The sequence below is a fragment of the Apteryx mantelli genome, chromosome 7 (assembly GCF_036417845.1).
Source record: "Apteryx mantelli isolate bAptMan1 chromosome 7, bAptMan1.hap1, whole genome shotgun sequence".
NCBI classification, from domain to species: domain Eukaryota; kingdom Metazoa; phylum Chordata; class Aves; order Apterygiformes; family Apterygidae; genus Apteryx; species Apteryx mantelli.
Genome location: NC_089984.1, coordinates 34,883,863 through 34,906,204, shown reverse-complemented (window position 1 = coordinate 34,906,204; position 22,342 = coordinate 34,883,863).

The window sequence follows — 22,342 nt, the reverse complement described above, 5'->3', positions numbered from 1 at the left end:
CTGTTCTGCAACAAAATACTGTTCTCCAGCTTTTTCTGCCCTCCATATATTCTCTCTGCTCCTTCTTTTTTTACAGTATGATCAGGAATTGACCCATTGTCTTTCAAGCTTATGTGAATTGTTGTTTTTCCCGCTTACACAGTGGATTCTCATTGTTAATATGTGAGTTGTATGATTACCCACAGCTGGAAATTCACTTCTGTAACCATATAGCTATTTCCTGTATTTTTAGAACTGGCTTTTTCCAGCTCCTCTTACATCTAGTCCCAGTAGTACTGGTTTAAATAGAAACTTACATTTATCTACACAGTACTGAGTCCTGGCATTCCTCAACGGACACAGGAATTATTCCCTATCTCACATGCGACAGCTCTGTGGAAATTGGTCTGGGGTGGCAAGAGAGACCTATAGCTTGGCCATTGCTCTTCCACGAATAAGCATCTTAAGCACCTTGGTTCTCATGGGACCCATAATCAACCTGCAACATACAGTCTGTGCTTAGATGTCCCACCCAGCCTCTCTCTAAAGCACACTGCAAAGAAGTTGCTTGTCAGAAGCGTCTTAATTGTGCTCAGTGTGACACAAGATGGGAAGCTCATTTGTTGTTCTTACGGCTATTAGCAGCTTTCACTTCTGCATCTACTTTAGAAGGGCTCTTCAAGGTGGCCTGACACCAGTCTGTAGGACAGAAACAGATGGTTATTTGTGGGGTATGAGGAGACACTGTTTGGTCTTAAAGACTAGAAGGAATAAGAGCAACAAAGAGTGCTAAGACAAAGGCTAGATCTAATGCAACAAAGGCCAAGAGAGTAGGTCACAATTTGGATAGGATGTTCTGCCCATATTAGAAATGCTCTGTGTGATACAAAGGAGAACATACTTCCAAGCACAACTCCGAATCACTGTAGGCCAGTGCCACTCTCCACAGTGTACACAGAGGGTGGATAGAGGACGAATTGCTACACTGGCCTGCTATCCTGTTGCAAAGAATAGTGTGACTGTGAATAGTGTGCAGACAAGCTATGGGGTAGTACCTGAGAGGTTCTGTTCTTCTCAAGAAGAGCAGCACACAACACAGGACATGCAAGGGCCAGCAGAAACATGGTAAAAGCCTCTCAGTGCTGTTCACCATCCCATCATCTAATATCTTGGGTTCTTGCAGTGCTCATGTTCTGAGAGAGCCCGGGATAAAGCCAGTTCCCTGGACAAGGAAAGGCAGTTCCATGCCCTGACTGCACTCATGTGTCTGGTTATCACCAGCCTCTGCAAGCCAGGAACTTTTGTCTCTCTTTACTTTTCCCAAGATAGTGGAGATGATGCTGACATCAACCAGTGATTCATATGTCTCCTTCTTCCCTTTCCACTATGAAAGTTGGCTTCTTAGGTACCATAAGAACATGTGCATAAAGGCCTGACAAAATTGTCCATACAAACAAAAATGTGTAGCAGAGGGCCTTATATTTTTTTGAGGAAAATATAACTGAAATACAGCAGACTGAGAAAAAGACCCTCTGGTCCTATAACCAAAAGACCTTTCTTTTAGTGCTGTTAATTTGAGATCCTGTAGTCAAGTTATGCGAAGCAAATGTGTTTGCTGTGAGGCAAAACCAAAGTATCTCCTGATCTGACTGCAGGAGGCATGCTCCATGCTATCATCTGCCATTCAAAGGGGCTAGACTAAAATGCAGTGTCTAACCTCTCTTGAGCTTAAGAAAATGTAAACATTCTGAGGTTACATCTAAATATTATAAGGAACAGGTCATGCGCATCCTTACAGAAACCTCTGAGGTAATGTTGCCCCAGCTGCTAAGTCCCCACAGTGCAATGCTGCCTGAATGCATTAGCTTGGGACCAGGCACACTGAAGTCATGCTTGCATGGAAATGCAGTTATGCTGTTCCTGGATTAAAATTTGACTCACATTGTGGGAGACATCTGAATCTCTGCCCCATACCCTGAGTTCCTCTGGTGCCAGGAAGATGCTGGGCAGAACATCCTTTGTGCAGAGATGGCAAGTGGTTATGAAGCTAAGAGAGCACACCCTGATCATCTCTGACTTCTGCTGTGGGATCATTTTGTTTTAGGCCTCTCTTACAAAGACATATAACATGAAAAGACTCAATTTTCCACAAAGAAATATTTGCTGTACAAGTGTTCCTGTGAAGACATCATTTCATGACTGCCCCAGTTCAGTTTAGAGAATGCATGCAGGGAGGAGGGGTTAAAAATACTTAAGAAGAAAGTTTCCCCAGAACTACTCCCTGTTGAGTACACAGGGGGGATAAGCTTTGACAGTTTAGTTTTAAACAAGAGATAACATCAAATAGGCCCATGGGACTGGTTCCAATTATCAACCCAAACAAAAAGAACAGCTGCACCCAAAAAGGCCTGTACTTACTGTCATATTTCATTTTAACCACATTACAAAAAAAAAGTCTCATGATATACAAGGGTTTTTATTTTTATTCCACTACGTATTTAGTAAGTCACCACATCATATGGCATAGAGATGCACAGTCAGTTAAGCAGGCATTTCATTAACATTGCTTTTCTACTCACATTAAAATGTCTTGGGTTAATCAAACTATTACATTAGAAGGGAATGCTACAAAAAGGAAATAACTGACAACTCTACGTACAAAACCCATGACTTGATGTCGATATTGTTCCTGGTTGCCTGTCAAGGTAAAGTATCTTGGGATTGTATTTCCTTGGACTTTTTGCAATGATAATGAGAACAATTATATTTCTCCATCTGGAATCCATTAAATATGATTATGATTGCTGACTTTCCTATCCTTATTACTATCTGGATTAGCTAACCCCATTACAAAGACCATGCTCCCAAAGCTCAGTTGCAAATATGGTTATATGATTTCCTGTCATCCAACCAGAATGTCTTTTTCTTTTTCTCTCTCTCTCTCTCATAGTTCTATTCATGTACCATTTTGCGAACTATTTTGCCCTTGTCTTAATTATAAGAACTTTAATAGGTTCAGCCTCCCAGGTGACCTACATTTGCAGGTGTTTAAGGGGAGAAATATCAGCTGACCTATGTGGTATGACTCTTATGTTGCCTCAGTCAAGCAAATGGATCTTGCCTGTAACTTGCACATGGTACAGGGTAGAAGCTTAAACATCCTGACCATTTATTTCATGCAGTATATGTAAAGATTAAGTAAGAACTATTAAGGAAGATATTATTACAAAGAGGGAAAAAGACAAAAGTTTTGTACTATAAATTTAATAAACAATCTTTGCAATTCAGAAAGCTGAATCTTTGGCTTAAGGCTTCCTAAAGCCTCTGGTTTTCATTCTGTTCTCATCTGCACTATTAGTAAATCCACTAATTTCATCAAAATTGCTCCAAATTTACACCTGTCTAAAGACCAGAATGTATCCTTATTTATCTGGAGAGGGTTGTTTTGTGAACTTCCGTTAAAGAATCTGTTAAAAGAAGAAATGTTGTTGAGTTAGGTCTTATTCACAGTGTTGCAGTCCTGAACCAGATTTATCTCAAAGTCTGTATGTCTTTAGCTGCCAAATTTAATGTGACTCTTCATAAACGATAGTATCTGTTATAGCAATATAACACTCCAAAACTGTACAATCAGCTTTACTCCTTGACCCCAGACAAGTGTCTTTGGGTCAAAGTTGCAAAAGCCATGTTTCTTGTGTCCTGTAGGGCTCTACAAGAACGGATTTCAGAAGAAGCTCTTACTTTGACTGTGCACACGGACCCATACTTTTTCCTCAATTACTTCCTCTGCTGTACATCAATCCTCATCTAATGTTTTGAGCACTAATTTAGAGGTTGGTTGATGCATTATAGCTTTGCACAGCCAGCTCAGAACTTTCAAACTGTTTGCTTTGTGCTTTGATTATGTATTCATTTTGACTTGAAAAAGGATTATATAATAATAAGCAGCATTTCAACAGAAGCCAGTTGTAGCTGTTTCTGTCTATAATGATTGTTTAATGACTACTTAAGATGTGCTGCCTGGGGTTGTCTAATCAGCCACTTTTTTATTAGCTTTCAATGAATTCATAGAGTGATACCTAATCAGCAGCAAAACTTTAGCACTGAGCAAGGTGGAGTTTTATGTAGGGAAAATATAAAGGTCAAAAATTATTAATTGCCATTATTAATTATTATTGTGGGCATTTATAAGGTACATATTATCATGACATCTAGGAAAAAGATAAATCAGAACAAAGAATGTTTTCTTGACCTACATTTTCTTCATTAAACCATGGGACACTGGGTTTGATTCCAAACTTCTTGAAGTCAACAGAGAAAACCCCCACTGGTGGGTCCATTGCCTTTGGACCTGGCTCATGGTGAGAACTGTTGTTCATACTTTTCTACTCTTGAATCCATTTAAGCTGCTCTCTATTCACAGCCACATTTAATTCTTTTTCTTATTGCACAGTTGTGGAAGCAATGCCTTCCTAGCAAATTTGGGGAAACACAACCATGAAGGGAATTTGGGAACCACATGACTTGCGGAGACACTCTAGGTGATCCAAAACATCATTTCTCACATTTTTATTTAAGGAGTCGGACATTTTTGAATTACGGCATTCTAATGAACCCTTTCTAAGCACCAGTGGAGCACTAGCAACTGACCACACATGCTCCTCGTCCACTGTGAGTATGAGCTGAAAGGTGTTTGCTTGAAATTCACTGAAAGAGGTTTACACTGATGCATTATCTCATGTTTTTGACCAGCTAAGGGCATACACATGCCACTTCCCACAGCTCAGCTGACATGCGGTGGTTCATTAAGCCACAGTAACATGATCATGTTTTAAGAACCCCAGTTGTCATAACTGTGGCTACCACTAATTTGCTGTGGTCACACCGAACTCTATCAAGTGCCACTAGTATGAAATGTATATTAAAAAGTAAAAGCCTTCTAATTAAATCTCCTTCACTGTCCAAATTAAATTTCCAAGTTATTTGTTTTGTGACTCATTTCCAAGTGCCTGCAATTCATATCTTCTTTGCTGTTTAAAATCTCCTTTTCCGTTTCCTTCTCATTTCTGTCCAAATCCTTCTCGTCTTTCTTTCCTTTCTGCTCTACCTTGCTAATAGCAAATTTGAAAGGCCACAGTGAATTATCCCAAACAAGCACTAGCCATAGTAGTAGAAGCAGAGTACCCTGAAGTGAGAAATACTTTGTAGGAACTTCATGTTGTTTTCCTACTCAAGGAGAAAGATCTTACAGCAGACATGGCCCCCTCAAATCTAGCACCCATCACCAGTTTGCAATGCAAAAGATATCATCTTTCATGATGTAGGCCTGAATCACCAAAGCATTTGGGCTGGTACTTTTCTTTATGTGCTGAAGTACTTGGGAGCTTACATGCCCTTAACACCCAATATGGAAGCACTTGAGGACACTCCACACCTTCCAAGATCAAGCCTATTTGGTCATCATTTGCTACAAGAAAAAAAGAAAGCTCCTTCATGTCTTCATATGCAGATCAACATACAAACCTCTTCTCTTGGAGTTGCTTACTGCAAGCCAAACCCACCCAGCAAAACCCTATCATAAGTTACATGTAAAGTTTTTATGAGGTGAACTATGAACTTTAAAAAGTCTGGAATCTTTAGCAATTGCTTATTGCCTGCAGGATAGATGCAGTTAGTATAGTGCCTTATGGGCATGCCCTTAGCTGCAATCCTTATTGATGTTCCTTTGCTACTGCTTTCAAAACTGTTAAAATTCCTTCGCTCAAGTGTTCTTAGCACTTATGTTGATAGGGAATACTTCAAAGGATACATCTTTACTTTATCAAATCTGCTCTAATTTTGTAGATGGAATCAAAGAGGTTCATTTTAAGTCTAGTCAAGTTTGCCAACTGTCCTAAGCTCAAGAAATCAATTCTGTGTTACCATGTAATCAACCTAAATGAAAAGCCTGGAACACAACAGAGCAAACTTGTCCTTGGTGAAACTACATTTGCTTCATCACATTTACACTGAAAATGATTTGGGCCCACTGTTCTTCCTCCCACTCCTTTTCTATTTCTCACCTTTCCTCTTTCTCCCTCTTCCCCTAATGTAACTCCATGGCTGTATTGATGAGCAGCTGACACATTTGCCCCAAACATAGCTCCCAGTGTCTGATGATAAAACAGCTTGCTTCGCCTTCTCACAGACCCCTTCCTCTGGAGTGAAGCACTTGCTGGGTGTTCTGATAAAACTATTACAGCAAAAAGGTATACAATGAGGGTCTATGCATTTGGCAGGCTTTTATGAACAAATGGCAAAAGACAAAACAGGAGTTTTGCAGCTAAAGCCCTGAGCATTAACCTCCACCAACTGTGACAAACAAAACATTTCTTTTCTCTTAACAGCTTTAAAAAACTGTTCACTTGTCAATGCTACTGACTTGTCCCTAATTTCGTGTTTGGGGTTGCAGATAGCTGTACTTTTAGCTGAAGCTTTCAACTGAGTTATTATGAATTCTGTACTCATGGTACAAAAGGGATTTTTTTTGTTTTTCCCCTTGTAAAATAATTGTAGAGCGAGTCTAAACTAAAGGAAGAAATCTGAACACAATAAACAATTTCTGCAGAAAAATATATGCAAAACCTAGAAAGCGATGAATCTTTTTCAGCAAGGTTCTTATCTTCATTTGGGACCAGATCAAATGCACAGAACAGAAGTTATGCAGAAGGGTTATCAAAAATCCTCATTCATATCCCAGTTGCATGAATAGTCCTTTAAAAATGGTTCTCACCACGATGCGGGACCTGGCCTACTTCAGACCTTAGGAATCACAACACGAGTTTGGGTTTGTTCTTTTTGAAAGTCTTCTCTCAAGTGTAGGCTGAGAAAAGTTTTGTCTCAAATGAGACTCCTAGTCTTCAGAACCACTTATATTATGCTCTTCTAATATACACCTCACACCATATGCAGTAGAGTAAAGATTATGACCTTCTTGGGAAACTTATCTTTCAGAAGCTATCCAAAATCAATGGATTCAGAAATGCAAAACATGGGGGAGAACTGAAACTTCCTATGGATGCAAGATTAACTCTCACTCAATGACAATTCACTCTACAGAGCATCCACAGCTTCCTGGAGGCGAATATTCTCTTGCCTCATAAATTTCACCTCAGAAAGTTTTCCCTGCTACTCAGCTTCTGTTTTTATTTTTAACAGTATTTTGATTAGAACTTAAAAAATTGTGTCATTGATAATCCTATATTCAGATTAAAAACTCGGTAACAAAAAGCTGTTCAGAAGAGCTGTTACCTTTTCAATAGTATTGTCATGAAATTCTGGCCTCGATGCAGCCAGTGTAAATTCATGTTGACTTCAGCCAGGTTTCCATACAAAACAAGATACACCCCACTAAGATTTTCATTCCTGAGTTGTCTTCTACTTACTTCTACTGTCAAGGCCCTGACATTGAGCATGTCCTGGAACCTAAAAGAGATGACAAAACAAAGTCAAGAAATCTGCAGCCACCTACCTTGGCTGTAACAGGCTGCTTTTTGCTTGAAGACAGTTCACATGTTGTCATCAGCTTAAAGTTGTGGTAAAGTCTCCACAAAGGGCCAAATCAAAAAAATATGTAAAATATATAGACATATATAAAATAAAGAAGGTTTCTGAATAGCCTAAGTTTCACCTAAATCTCCTTTGTCTCATGCTTTCTATTGCCTGGCTCAAGGCCTTCAGTAAATAAGAAATTTACTTACATGTAATTCAGGCTGCATGAGGCTGGGCTACAGAAGGAAGGCTCTGTGCGTGTGTGTGTGTGTGTTCATAAATATGTGTACACTTATGTGTGTTTTTATTTGTTCTAATTAAATACAACGATACCCATTCTTCTGCCTGGGCATTAAAGGACTGCTGCTGAAATAAATGGTCATAGACTAACTTCACCAAGTCAAGACCAAATCCAAAGAGGACAGTGGGTGAGGGGTATGTGTGTACGTCCAGGTATGCAAATACAGTGTATGGATATTGCGGATATATGTCAATAAAGCATCTGGGTGCTTATATGGAGAATGGTCTACATGAAAGAACACACTCATGCTGACCTGTGCAGTGGGCATATGTGTGCGAGCAGTCCCTGAGAAGCAGGTGAGTGTATAAAGCGCGTGTGTGTATGTGTCAATTAGGCTGACAACTCTCACGCTGGTGAGACACAGCTCTGAATCTGGCGATTCCAAAAAGGGAGCAGTGTGAAGCAAAGGAGCGGGATCCACCGCCTTGTGGGAGACAGACAGCCGGCAAAGAGGGAGCGCGGGCATGACTGACACGCAGGCATTGTGCTACTCTGTGAGCCTTTGTGGTGTGCCTATACGGTCTCATTTGTTTTTCTTGGCACTCCCCCCGGTTCATTTAGTGGCAGCACCACTTGAAGTGACTGTGGCATTTGGGGGTGAGGGGCAAGGAAAGGATCCTTTCAAAATAACAGCAACTTTTAAAAAGAAAAGTTGCCTAAATATTTCAGTTGTCTAAATATTTTTACGAGTGTTTTGTGTTTCATACAAGCAAGAAGGTGAAGGGATTTTTCACCTCTGTGCATGTGATGATGAAAGGAAGCAAACAGTGACTCTACAACTAAATGGGCCCATTTCCAGAGTTACGAAGAACTCTCATTTGGTATTCACAACACGGGATGTTCCTCCTTATTAACCTTTACGTTAAGTTTGTGTAATTCCTGAGTGCTTTCCTCCAGGCATTCCCTATGACTGTTTTTTTCCTTCCTTCTCTTCTGAAATGGGAGTGCAATTAGTGTCCAGAGTCACCCCTGTGCCAACCCAGGCACCGTGTCCCCCACACCCCTCACCTGCCTCCAAACTTCCCCCTCCTGGGGCATGAAAATGAAGGGTTCCTCTTCTAAAGGGTTAAGGCATTTTCGAATACAGATTCATATCTCGGGCACAGAAAACAGCACGTCGTCGTCGGATGAACAAGAAAAAAAGATCCTGTTTAGTTTCAGTGTGTGACATTTGCCTGGGGGAAGAAAGTGCAGAGCTCATTGGAAATCCTATTGTTGAAACTCTGACCAGTCAGTTATAAAGTGTCACGATTTAATATGCCAGAGTTGTTTCCACTTTCAGGGTCAATCACTCCATGTGTGTGTGTGTGTGTGTGTGTGTGTGTGGTGTTCCTGTGCATTTAAAGAAATATTTTCAGGTTTTGTGTTGCTTAATTTCCTTTACAGGAATTCATTTTGTTTTCAGCAAAACAGATCTCCAGCAAGATTACTTCCTTCACAGCACATGGAGGCACATTTTCCAACATCAAATCCCTTGATCAAAGCAATGAAAGTTAGAGATTGAAGCAATAATTATGACCTTGATCAAGGTATATTCTATTACATGATTAATCATACATGATATTTAAAAATATCAGGCGCTTGCCTGCTGCTGGTGTGAATTACAACTAAAAACACCACTTGTAAAATAGCTAGAAGAAAGGTCAACAAATCTGAGCTTGTTACAGCAACCTGCAAGTCCTACATATTTCAGTGTTTAGACATCAGTTTGCGATATCTGTTTTCTTTTATGACTCTAGGCTTTGTTACCAACTTACCATTAATAGGGTTCAGCCAATGCAGATCTTTTGACTCTTTTTCTCTCTCTGTCCTCACCTGTCAGCCTTCTCTTCATCAACTATATTTATTACAATCAAGCCCTGTCAACTGTCACAGCTTACATACAGTCTGCCAGTAAATATGTCTTTCCAGTCATTAGACATTCCTTCCAGTCACCTTGGGATTTCTACCTTGTCTATCTCACTCCAAAAAAACTTTTGTTCAGAAGTATTAGACTCCCACAGAGCAGTGTCAGCTTGGGGCCATTACTGTAGGAAGTGACAGAAAACACCAAACTGTCACTCATTAGGATCTAGTTTTTCCAGAGTTGATGTAAGTCAGATTTAGCCCCAAAACGAATCATGATTTATTTAATATATTTGCTTCTACAAGTGTCAGCTCATCAACTTAAAATGTTTCTCCTTTAACTCTATTGAGGCCTGTACAGAAAGTTTTCTTTGAAACCTAGTTTTTGCTCTAAGGCCTAATAATTAGAACAGAATAGAGAACAGTCAAGTTTCTGCTCTACAGGTGCACTTTAGTGGCCCTTGGTTTTGTAATTATATGTGCAAAGCATTCACGTTAGATTTGGGGCTGGACACATGTGAGAAAATGCCACCTGGTGGGTGAGCTCTTTTTATACTGGCTCCTAAGTCTGAGGTGAGATAATATAAGTCTATTGAAAGTTTAAAGAGAGAAAAACAATTAGGTACGGAAGCAAGAAGGAAGAAGAAAAAAGTTCCCTATTATTTCCTGAGTATGCTGTGAACTGTCTCTCAATGGATCCCCATCCATTCGGAGCAAAACAGTAGCAAACAGATACGTCTGCAATTGCAACGTATGATAAAGGGCTTTACTGAGAAACAAGGACCCCAAATGGTCCCCTCTGTCCCCCAAAGTGTGTATGTCAAGCTGGGTCAGTATTTGGATGTATACTAGACTCATATCCCATGTAAAATTGGGAAGATCAGGAGAGTGCCTTGGAGGCTAGTGGATCACGGAGAAATTTAGAAGTAATTGGTGGCATCTCCACTGGAAAAGGTGAGAGGAAAGAAGGCAGGGATAAAGGTCCAGGATTATTAACCCAAAATTGCTCACGCCTCAGCCACCAGAGAGTGAGAGTCAGGTCCTTCACTGGTACAAATCAGCATAGCCTAGCTGATGCTGGTGAATTTACAGAGCACAGACTTACAGAGCTATGTAATTTATTTAAAATGTCAATGACAGATTTTGAATTCAAATATATAGGGATACCATCATTAGCGATTCACTTATATAGCAGCTATTAGGGATCTTAGAAATAGTGTATGTGTACAAATTACTTGGTTTCACTACCAAAATGCAACCATCTCTGAGGCAGAAAGAATGTCCTATAAAATTGCAGGTTATACAAAACAGGAATTTAAACACAGGTGGTGGAGAATAATTAAATTGTCCCATAAAATCTGAAGTCACTTGGGATTTTTAATGGATACAATTACCAAGTTCGTATTTTTTGTTTTCTGAGTGTGAAAATAATGCTTCCTGCAATTTATTGCCATGTGCGATTCAGTATGGAGCACAGATTATGACAGTCATTGAGGGGGTGAACTGGGTTTATGCATAATCTACAGGAGTCCCCCAAACTGCTACTGAACAGGCTTGTCTCTGATTACCGTGTGAGTGGGAACAGGTTTCACCATCAGGGATACTGAATATTACAGGTCATTTGAGGCTTCCAGTCTAAACCATGGGATCCTTCCAGGGTAATTCCTGTCCTCTCAAATGATCACTAAAGGGGTTCAGCAGACAAGGATGTCGGCACAGGAGCAGCAACGAACACTAGGAAATTTCAAGCTACTTGCTAGGAACAACATTCTGTGCAAAAAAATTCTGAGAAACCACATTTAAATATTGTGTGCTGTACCAAAAAGCTGATCCTTCAATATTGCTCTGTTAGCAAATAAGATCAGTTATAAATGCTTCTGACAAGGTTAAGTTCATTCTCTACCCTTTTGGCAGCTTTATAATTGTCCTCTGTTTAAAGAACAGACGCTCTTTAATGTTTTGGAGACTCTAGGAGAAGTTGCTGCTTACATTTTTTAGCATTGAAACCCCAGGTTGCAGCTGATGAATATTGTGTAACCTTTCTTCTTTTTGACCTGGCGAAGGATGAAGAGCCACTACCTGCTGGTAGCTAAACATAATTCATCATCATTTACAACTTCTTACTGAAAAGAAGCAGCGTTAATTATAAAACAAGGGAATGGAGAGTAGAAGGTGGGGGGTGGGGGGTACCATTTATTGCAAGGTGGGAAGGCCTGTTATCTGCCAGTACCACAGCCCTAGTTCTGTACTAATTTTGCTGTATTTGAAGCTCCATCAAGCTCCAAAACAATGCAGGGATCTGTATTACTAACATGCTTTTAAATCCCTCACCATCCTTGTCAGCCTGATTTCTGTTTCAGAAGTGCTTTGCCCTAGCTGGATTGCTCACAGCCCATTCTGCGTGAGGGACAGCAAGGGCACACGAGCTTCCGAGACGCCTAGCTGCTAAACAGGCTGCACTGTACAACCCCCTGTATGGGAGGGTCTTGCCAGGTTCATACCAGTTAACACCCTTTTACATCTCCCAGGGAGGGTGGGATGAATCCACTGAAAGGATCAGCCGTATCAAAGCCTGTCCAGAGCTCCAAGCAAAACCACCCAGTGCCTCCTTCTTTCACAGCCAGGAAACAACTGCATAGCATAATTAACAATGATAATTTCATGCCAAAATGGTGCCTATACACATGCACTAAGGAATAGATTGACTAAATTTTATTATGCCCTTCTTCTGAGAAAAGGTCAAAGATATAGTCTGTGGGTTGACATTAATGTGGTGAGAAGGTCCAAATCCAAAAACAGCAACCCAAGGGCCACTGAAACAATGTCTGCAATATTATTGATATGCAGTATAATAATAGATGAAGGAGATTTTCATGATTATTGAGCAGGCCTGTCTCAAAGAAATGTACCAGCATTAACAGTTTTTGCAACCCTTCTGGAAGGTTGAGAAGCAAAGATCAGAGGATTTAAGGGACCTTTCTGCAGAGAAAGACATACTTACGACCGGAATTGCACTCAGATTGCCTCCCCACTCTGTGTTTCCTAGATCACCTCTCAGGTCCCTAACCATCCTATAAAAAGCTACCTCACCACAGCAGACAGACTCCCACTGAACTCAATGGGCTTTGGATCAGGCCTAAGTTTTTAAATTTTTACATGAGACAGAAGATAAATTGTTACAGAGTAGTCTGTAAAACCAAAAAGTGGCCACAAATGTGTCAACTGTATCGGGAAGCAAATGAAGGAACCAGCACAGTCCAAAAACGAGACAGCCTGGCTAGGCCATGACAACTGTATCAAAGTATGTTCCTCAGCAAAACTCAAAGCAAGATCAGCAACAGGAACATCCCTAAGCAGGGGGTGGGTGGGTGGGTGAGTGGGTATGTGTGTGTGTGTCAATAGCACTGCATGATTTCCACCCTCCCTGCAGGAGCTGTAGGAGCTACCTTTGCATAGGAAGCCAATAATTTCTATCTCTCTGTGCCTCCTACAGTGAATCTGTCCAGTGTCCTCTTGGAGGATGATGTGACTCAACTGAAATCAGTTGCAGATCTTGCTGGAACTCCAGTGCTGCACTGTCATTCCCTTAATACTTTTGATTTTTAAGTATTTTTTCCCTCAGATATGTTTTTTCATTCATTACAAAAAAAAAAATTCCTGAACCTGCAGAAAACCCTTCAACACTGGCCATAAAGAGAATGTCCTAAAAATGAAACACTGGATTCTGTTTGACAAACCACCTAAAAGCTTAAACAGAACTGACTGATGTGCTCAGGCTCTTTGGTTTGAAATCAGGCTAAATAAATGTTTGCATGTTGACTGCAGCAACATAATTATACAAAATGCAACCAACAAAAGAAAATAATAACTGTTAGAGGTTTAGGCGGGGGAAGAAGCAGGGAAGGGGGGGGAAAGAGGAATGAAGTGAACCTCAAGGTTAAATGAGCAATGGGTCGGGGCACACAAAAAAATGTAAACAAGAGAAATCTTTCAGCATAATTTTGAAAGTAATGGCAGACTGAGTCATATTATGCAGGTGTACAGAAAGCACTTGGCTGCATTATGCCATTTCAAGTTCTTGCTCCTATTTCCTTTTGTCAGGAGGTCTTTGATTGAAGACACAATTGTCTTGCAAAGAAAGGAGAAAATATCATGTGAATAGCTCAAGTGATAGACTGCAGTATCTTGGATGCAGCAAGAAAAAGCAATGCTAATGGATCTGTACAGTAAATAATATGGGGCAAGAGGGAGAAACAATCAGGCCTTGCACACATATAAGAGAAGGCTGCCTGAACCTCCATAATTTGTGGTGATTGCCATGGGTTACTCAGCTCAATGTACTTCAGGGCCAGGGGAGAAGGGCTTCCAAATTTCCGCCATAGAAGGCAGAGGGATATGCTAGCTGTTACGTACCTTTAGCTCGGAATTTTTGATTAGGTTTTTTTCTTTTCCTGATTTGCCAGTTCCTCAAAACTGCCTTATGAAAAGCATTTGTGCAGCTCCTGAGGTGCAGCTCACAGGAACTGTTCTGCTAGCCAGGGCTGAGAAATCCAGCGTTGTGACTGACATCCTCATACATGATGTACTTCTTCCAGCCCACAGCTGAGTGATCTGAAATTCATAGGGCTCTTCTGTAGCCATGTGAAGTGAACTTTGCTGATTTACTAAAGAACCTGCACTGATTCTTCAAGAAACCTGTCTCACATGAAGTTTTGTCAATTCAGTGTGAGGTGAGGGACCTGCTAAGCTGGTATGAGTAGGTACTAAATCAATCCCAGCTTGGGAGAGCAAAAAAATCTCTTGTCACAGACATCCAACTGGATTGAACTCATGTTTCATAAACAGTTGCATAGAGAGGAAACGGGAAGCAAGCCGAGTAAACCAAACAGAAACCAGTTTTCCACAGCAGCAAACCTTTCACAATAGGGTTTTTATGCTGTTTCTAGGGTTGAATGTATACGTCCTGTTACATGAGATTAATACAATAACAAGCGACAGCAGTTGTGCTGCCAGACTGCCAGGCTGCTAACTGGAGAGCTAAGCATTAGCAAACACCAGGCGCGGAGCAGCCAGGACAGTCCAGGCTCCGGGGCGGCCCCGTACCCTGCCGTCCAGGCATCCCCCAGCCTGACAAACCAGCTTTGGGTATCACCCCTGCACGCAGCCTTTTGGAGAGCTGTGCTGTGGCCAGGTTGGCTGTAGCAGAGGGTGTGAGCTGATACTGATAACGCTGTAGCTTAGCTTATGCAGATGTGCCTACACCTTTCCCATCCCCTGACCACTTTCACCGTGCCAGCCTTTGCCCTTCTGCTCTCCTCCTATCTGCTCACTACCATGCATACGTATCTCGCCTTTCTCCATCTGATCCTTTCTCACTGACCTTTCCCAAATGCTTCCCGCAGATCTAGCCATAGCCACCGTCCTTGGTGTCTCACTCCTTTTCCCTTGCTGTTATTACTCCTCCCAGCTCCCGGCACTCCCCTGCAGCCCTGCCCATGCTCTGATCCACTCACCTCACACCTGCTAAGCCTTCCCACTGCTACTGTTTTCCATCTCTCCCTCTGTTCAGCTCCTGGACCAAATCTTATTCCCTCAGAGGCTTGTCTGTCATCCCGGCATTAGTCAGCATGGCTGCCATCCCATTTCCCTTCTCTGTGTCCAAGGCACCAGCAGAGAAGAGAAAAACGTTCTACCTTTGAGTCTACCTCACTGGCATCTTAGAGAAAACAAAACAAATCAAAACATTTTTGTTCTTTAGGTGCCTCAAAGCCATTGAGGTATTTGGTTTTGATCAATGTGAATTTTGTACTGCAGTTTCACAGTCCTTATAGTGCTTATTGTATTCTTTCTTATAGCGGGCAGTCAGCCTCTGTTTCTCCCTGCACTGTCTAAAGGCTGTCCCAGAAAGACCACCTTCCTGGCTGAGGAGAAGCTACTCACTTTATTAATGTCTAACATGACTCCCCAGTCACTCCGAGGGAAAAGTGGACATTGGGGACTGCTTTGAGACATTGCCTCCCCTTTGGGAGCAAATCCAGATTCAGCATCAGTCATGGCAGAACAGTGACCAGACTCAAGCATTGAACTCAGCTTTCCACCTATCAGCACATAACAGAAAGCCTTTCTAAACAGTTTTGAATATTAGATTTCACATTAGATTTTAGATACAAAAAAAATATATCCAACTCCCTTTGGCCTTTTGGCTGAGATCAGTTGCGGTACCTGTTTGAGATCTGATGCATGCTGCATCGGGGACGACAGCACTCACTAGTGAGGGCATGTGCTCTGTGATCTGACAGATCTTGCCTGTCTTTAACTCTTCTGATCATATGATTTGGCTGCCCTGTGGGTACACCACTCTCTTACCTGAAGATGCACAAGGAGCTGTGGGATGCCATCACGCTGTCAAGATGCTTCACGAGATACCAGTAGCAGAAGACTTTCTGGAAATGACACCACATCATCATCCACTTCATGCTGCTAACTTTGTGGTGCCATTTCCTGGAGCTATCTCATCCTGTTTAGGAACAACAGACTGGGTAAAAGAGGTGAGGAATGGCACTGAACATTAAAAGCACCATTATCTGGTATTCTAGCTGTTGAGAGCTTAGAATGAACCCCAGGACTTTGAATGCCTCTTCGATCACGAAGCTAACTCAGAAAGCTCAGGGGGTGATGCTGGTGGGAGACGGTTGTAGACCACTAAATCAAACCAGAAGACAGGATGTGTAACTCCTTAAGACCTGTCTGGAACACATCAACAGGGAAAACTGCACTGTTAGGGGGTCCTCAGTTTGGGAGACATGCTGGAAGTCTCATGCAGCCAGTAAATAAAGCATTACTTGGACTGCTTGGAAAAAAAGTGAGAGAGGGAACGAGTGAGAGAGAGATGTATAGAGTATAATTCTTTTAATGAGAAAGGTAGCAGATCCAATACATCATTCCTGACAGATAGGAGTCAAGTTGTTACAGGCATGAAAGATGGTGGTCACTAGACACCTATAGTTGTACCAATGGTACAAAAAGGACAGTCCAAGTCAGAAATATACACACTTGGCTCAAAAGAACCAATTAATCAAAAATAAATTAAAAAGAAGAAGAGAAAACAGACAGAAAATGCAAATAAAGATTAGAAGTACTTTATAATTAATTTCTTAAACAAGATAACTATAGAACTACTGTTAAGTTTAATTCACATGCTATTTCAAATGAAAAATTGGTATTTGCAGTACTGATAAGGCACAGGATGAATGGGTGAAGAGCTGGCTACCTGGCAGATCTCCAAAAGACAGTTTTCAACAGGGAGTCATCACTGAATGGGATTTTTCCTAAACAAAGTTCAGCAATAAATAGTACTAGTCTGCAACTAGACGATGTTTTCTTCAGTCATTTCAGTTAGCAAACATTATTAGCCTCATGCCTGTGAATTAATCTCAATAAAAATTATGTCCCCATCAGACTATCTCCACAAATTGTTTTTGGAAAATTTTATCTCATTGAAAATGTTTCAGAGCAGCTTTCTCAAAGTCTTTGCTGATCACAGGTGTGGAAGAACAGAAAGCCTGGCAGAGTGACAAAAGATTGTGATGCTACTGTGAGGCAGTCATCTGCAACACACTGAGCCTCTTGGCAAGGTGGGGTGACTTCAAAGAGTAGATGTTCTAATACTGCCCAGAGCAAAATCGTATGAATGGGAAAGTTTGCCCTTCAGAAGTGTCCATCTATCTCCACTGACTGTTGAGGGGGGCTAAGATGTGAACTTTAGATGGCTAAACATAGGTGGGATGTTTCCCACTCTCATAGCAAAGAAAACATGCAGGCTAGAGAATACACCTTAGATGAACATATGCTAGACACTGGGATCCAGTTGTCATGTTACAAAAAAAATTGTAAAATCAGAAAAGGCTCAGTAAAGAGCTAGAGAAATGATTTACTGACTGTAGATAATGTTTGACAGTGAGAAACCTAAAGATCTCACACTGTTTAATTTATCAAAAAGAAGATTAAAAGGTTACTCCATTGCAAGCATTATCTCACAGGAGTGCCACGTACGGTAATGCTCTTTAATCTAGCAAGAATGGCACAAATATTTAACATTGAGGGTGATTAGCTACTAGAATGAACCACCAAGGGAAGAGGTGGATTCTTTCCCTCCTGATGTCTTCAAATCAGGTCTGAATGCTTTTCTGACAGATGTACTTTAATCAAACAAAAGCTATGTTTTAGTCAGATGCGAGTTACTGGGCTGAATACAGGGGAAACTAGGTGAAAAAAGGATGCACTCCTGGCCTCAAAAATCTACAAATCTGTGAATGCCAAATGTAATTTGAATGTACTTGCGGGAATCAAAATGTTTAAAGTGTGCTCCACTTCAAGGTTTAAGAATCCCAGGAGAGTATGTCGTGACAAGCTCCTGTGTTTATGAACAGCAATCAGGGCTCTAAAAACTTGGTATCTAGTCCAAAACCTGGTACTGCCTCCTTCTGTGGCCTAAGCATGGCTGCTGTTTCAAACAGGGCTATCTAAACAGAGATGCATCAAAATGGTCTGGTTTTCATAGGCAGTGAGCAAGATGCATTGCTCTGAATTCAGTGGGGTTTGTGAGCACTTAGCACCTATGGATGTGAATTTAGACACCTAATGAAAGGAGAACACTTTGGGAGTGATTTCAAAAGCATCTCAAAGATGCTTAGGAAAACCATTCCTCACTTCCAGTGGTTGGTGTACTCCTAGATCAGAGCAGTGCTTTTAAAATTCCTGCATTTTGGCATCACCTTTCTTTGTCTCTGTTCTCTCAGTTGCAAAATAATCACATTTCCTGGACTGGACAGCTGAAAGGATTAACATTAGAGTGCTAGTTTGCAACCTGGGGGTCTGCAGACCTCTGGGGAGCTCTGTGGTGTACTTCTAAGGTGTCTGTGAAAAACAAGTCCATTTATGCTGTGCAGCGCTCTAAGAATGTGCATTTCAAAAGGGGCCCACTCCTCTGGAAAACACTTCATGGTCAACAAATCAAAAAAGGTGAAAAACACAAAAGCAGAAACAGAGAAACATTCTGTAAGTGACCGATCATTGGTAGCTGCTTTCCGTGAATGTGAAGTGGCGATTGCTCAGCCTCCTTGAGAAGCCAGAAGTGGAAGCGTCCCTAGCCTGGACTCCTAACCTGCCTCCGGCAGCTAGCGCGGCAGGAAGCAGCTTTGCCCAAAGAGCCTGTCTGCAGGCGGCGGCACCCTACACCTCGTCTCATGTCACGAAGAGAAGCGACCCCAAACAGTGGAAATAAGCAAAAGGGTTGTAGGAAGCAATTTCGTCTGAAGTATTCCCCACATCTTCTACTTCCTTTGCTGATGCCTCCCATCCAGCACCAGCCTCGTCGCCAGCTGACAGGTTTTTGATTGTCTTCTCTCTAGGGTAAGCAGCGGGGCCTGCAGCGCTGACGGCAGCTCTCCTAGCTGCCTTCCACGCTCGCACATTAAGGATCGCTTCTCATCTTTGTCTCTAGCCTCTGTCACTTTCACCTATTCCCGTGAGTTTGGAGCTTTTTTTTTTTTTTCCCCCCCTTCTTCTTTTTTAAAGAAAAGGCTTTGCTTGTCAAGCAAGTTTTTTCTGCATGAACTCTTAGACTCCCAGCTTCAACTCAGACACAGAAATGCTATTCAAAAGGTGAAAGTTTACAGTCCCGAATAACAATGTCAGCTGCTATTTTGGCAACAAGTTCCCCTTCTTATACGGAAGGTGGAGGGCAGGGAGAAGAAGCCAACAGCCTGGATACAATATTGTGGGACTATTTTTGGACCTGCAAGCTGCAGTCTAAAGAGTATCTGTTTTCCAGGTGGACTGAGCAATGGCTCTGAACAAGGCAAGAGACCTGGAAACGCACTTTGACACTGAGCGCCTGCGTGACCTTGGGCAGAAGCATTCAGCTCCCTCATGCCTTAGTTGTCTTAATTGTTACGAGGAATATGAGTCCTCTGTAGATTGTTCAGATTATAATCAGGTAAAAAAGAGAGAGACGTACAATAAGCACAAAGTATTCAAATGGTATCTTTTTGAGCTTGGCTGCTCCTCTAACGATAACTTTTTCTGTGGGCATCAGACTGTGCAGTACATTTACACCCATATAAACGTTCCTCCACTTTACATACTTTTTAAAGCATTTTTGATCATGTCTTTTACGATGCATTATTTTTTAATTATTGCCAAATGTCCTCTAAAAATCAGACTAACAATACACATTTACAAGAGACATTCATCTCACTTTTTAATCTTGGAACCCTAGTTCTTCTTTAATCTTAATACTCCAGCTTTGTATTTGAGCTTTGTATTTGCATACTGAGTTTAAATAAACAGTCAAGGTATCAAATAACAAAGCACAGAAGCTCTAAGAACTAAAATGTTAAATAACAAACATATATCATAGTACCCAGGCTTGACACTGGACATTTTGAAATATCACATTGCTGAAGGAGAATTCACAACACTATTTCATTGACATCTGACTCGAAATTCTTTTATCATTTTGACATCATCAACAGCATTATAAAAGAGGCATTCTCTTTTTTTGTTTAGATACATAATTTATGATTTTATCAATAAAGGGTTATTTTTTTAACAAGACATAGCTGCAGAAAGCTTTGTGCTGGCTTTTTAAAGCACCAGTGACAATACTACATATCTCTATATATCTACTACAATCATTGACCCATCTTTCATATTTTTTGTATATGTATATGAATATATATGAGTATATGTATGAGTACATATATAAAACCTGCTGTCATTAATATTTTAAAAAATCTGAAGTAAACATTTCTTAGGATAGTTATTTGAGAGCCTGCTTTAAGAGAAACAAATGTATTGATACGGCATAAATTATGTATTTAAAATGAATTGCAGATGTCACTTTTTAAGGTAGTTCAAAATAATAAAATAGTGAAAGAGTCAAGTGCTAGGTATCAGTGAAACAGTGCATGTGTGAGTGCATGTTTCATTTAACCTGCGCCTCCAGCCCAGAGACGCGGCATGCGAGTGTCCGAGGCTAGAAAGGACTGCCGACCGCCTGCGTGCTCTTGAGTGACTTGGGAAACCGGCGTCAAGTGAAGAGCATGAATACAGAGGGAAGCAAAGCTGATGAGATGTGGGGGATTTTCGCTGTCTTTTCTGCAGCTAGGGAGAGGAAGACAGTATTTTAAACAGGAGTGACATCAGGCATGCGTCCCGTGCTTGGCACAGGCAGCAGCGCAGGGCGGAGGAGAGGCTTTTTCGCTCTGTGCCCCGACCGAGCGGAGTGGGCCCAGAGCCTGGTGCAGCTGGCGCTCTCCCCGGCCCCGGCGCCGGGTCTGGGCTGGAGCAGCCAGGCGGCACCGCCGGCTCCGGGTCTGGGCTGGAGCGGCCAGGCGGCACCGCGGGACGCCGCAGGACGTCGCGGGCTGGCTGTGGCTGTGGTGTCCCGTCCCCCGCTGCCTCCTCCACACCTGCCAAGGGAAGGAAGAGTTAAACCACGGCAATTTTTTTTTTCCTTGCTACTTCCTATCACTGCTAAAATTGCTGGCGCTTTGTACATCTGGTTCAGTTCATTCCACATGATTCAGGTTCTCATTTTTCCTCTCCCTCGGGGACAACTTTCCTGAGTCTTGCTGTGGAGACTGACCCCGGTGCCAGCAGGATAGAGCCCTAGGAAGTCCCAACAGCCTCATCCTGACTGCGAATACCCAGCTGGGCTTTAAACGCATTGCATCAGAGAGCAGTAGGTCACCACATTAATCAGGAACTCTCAAATCCTCTGAGACACCTTGTTGGGAACTGTTACGGGGTTCTGGCTAGTCTTAAACATAATTTAAAAGACTTCAGGGTTATTTTAAGGCTTTCCTTTCCTTCAGCCCTATCTCTATGTAAATGTTCTCTTCCATTTCTCACTGCTGGCTGCTTGTAACAGACACATTATTTTGCTTCTCTGGCCTACTTTGTTTCAGACAAAGTTTTGACTATCCAAGTTCTTTTTTATTCCATTTTACATTTTTAATGCTATGTTGTAAAACGTCCTTCCTCTTGAGCAGTAATAAAAACCTTTTTTCCCCACCCCTCCCCTCTTCAGATTTCTTTTATAACACATTCAGCATTTTCTGGGACATAATTAAAACATCAAACAGTTTTCCTGCTGGTTATGCTAAAATCTGAATGCTTGAGTCTGCTGGCATTATTGAAAATTAAAATGTACTATTCTTGAGTGTATTTAGGATGCTCTTAAATAACTATCAAAAATGGTTTTGTTCTTCTTTATATAAAGACTAGCACGATAATGCTAAAATACCTGCATTAAATAATGTCTCTAATTGGTAGCATGAGGATACTTTTAAAAAGTATAAAATATGTATTTTTTTTCACTATTTTTCCTAAGCTAATGTGGTTAATTTTCCCATACAACTTTATCCCTAAGGAAAAATATAGACGGAAAGACCATTACCAATACATGAAGTTCAGTGGTTCTCTCTTTAGATGTAATTGCTATCAAGGAGGCTGGCAGCAGGGTAATTTTAGTTCAAATGAGTACATAGCCTGAAAAAGGATAAATCAATCTTTGTAGGTCTGAAATTAGATCCCAGTGTGGGATTGTTCTAGCTAAATGTACATCAGGTTCATAAAATATATTTCACAGATTGAAAAGCCCCTAAAATCTAGAAAGATGGC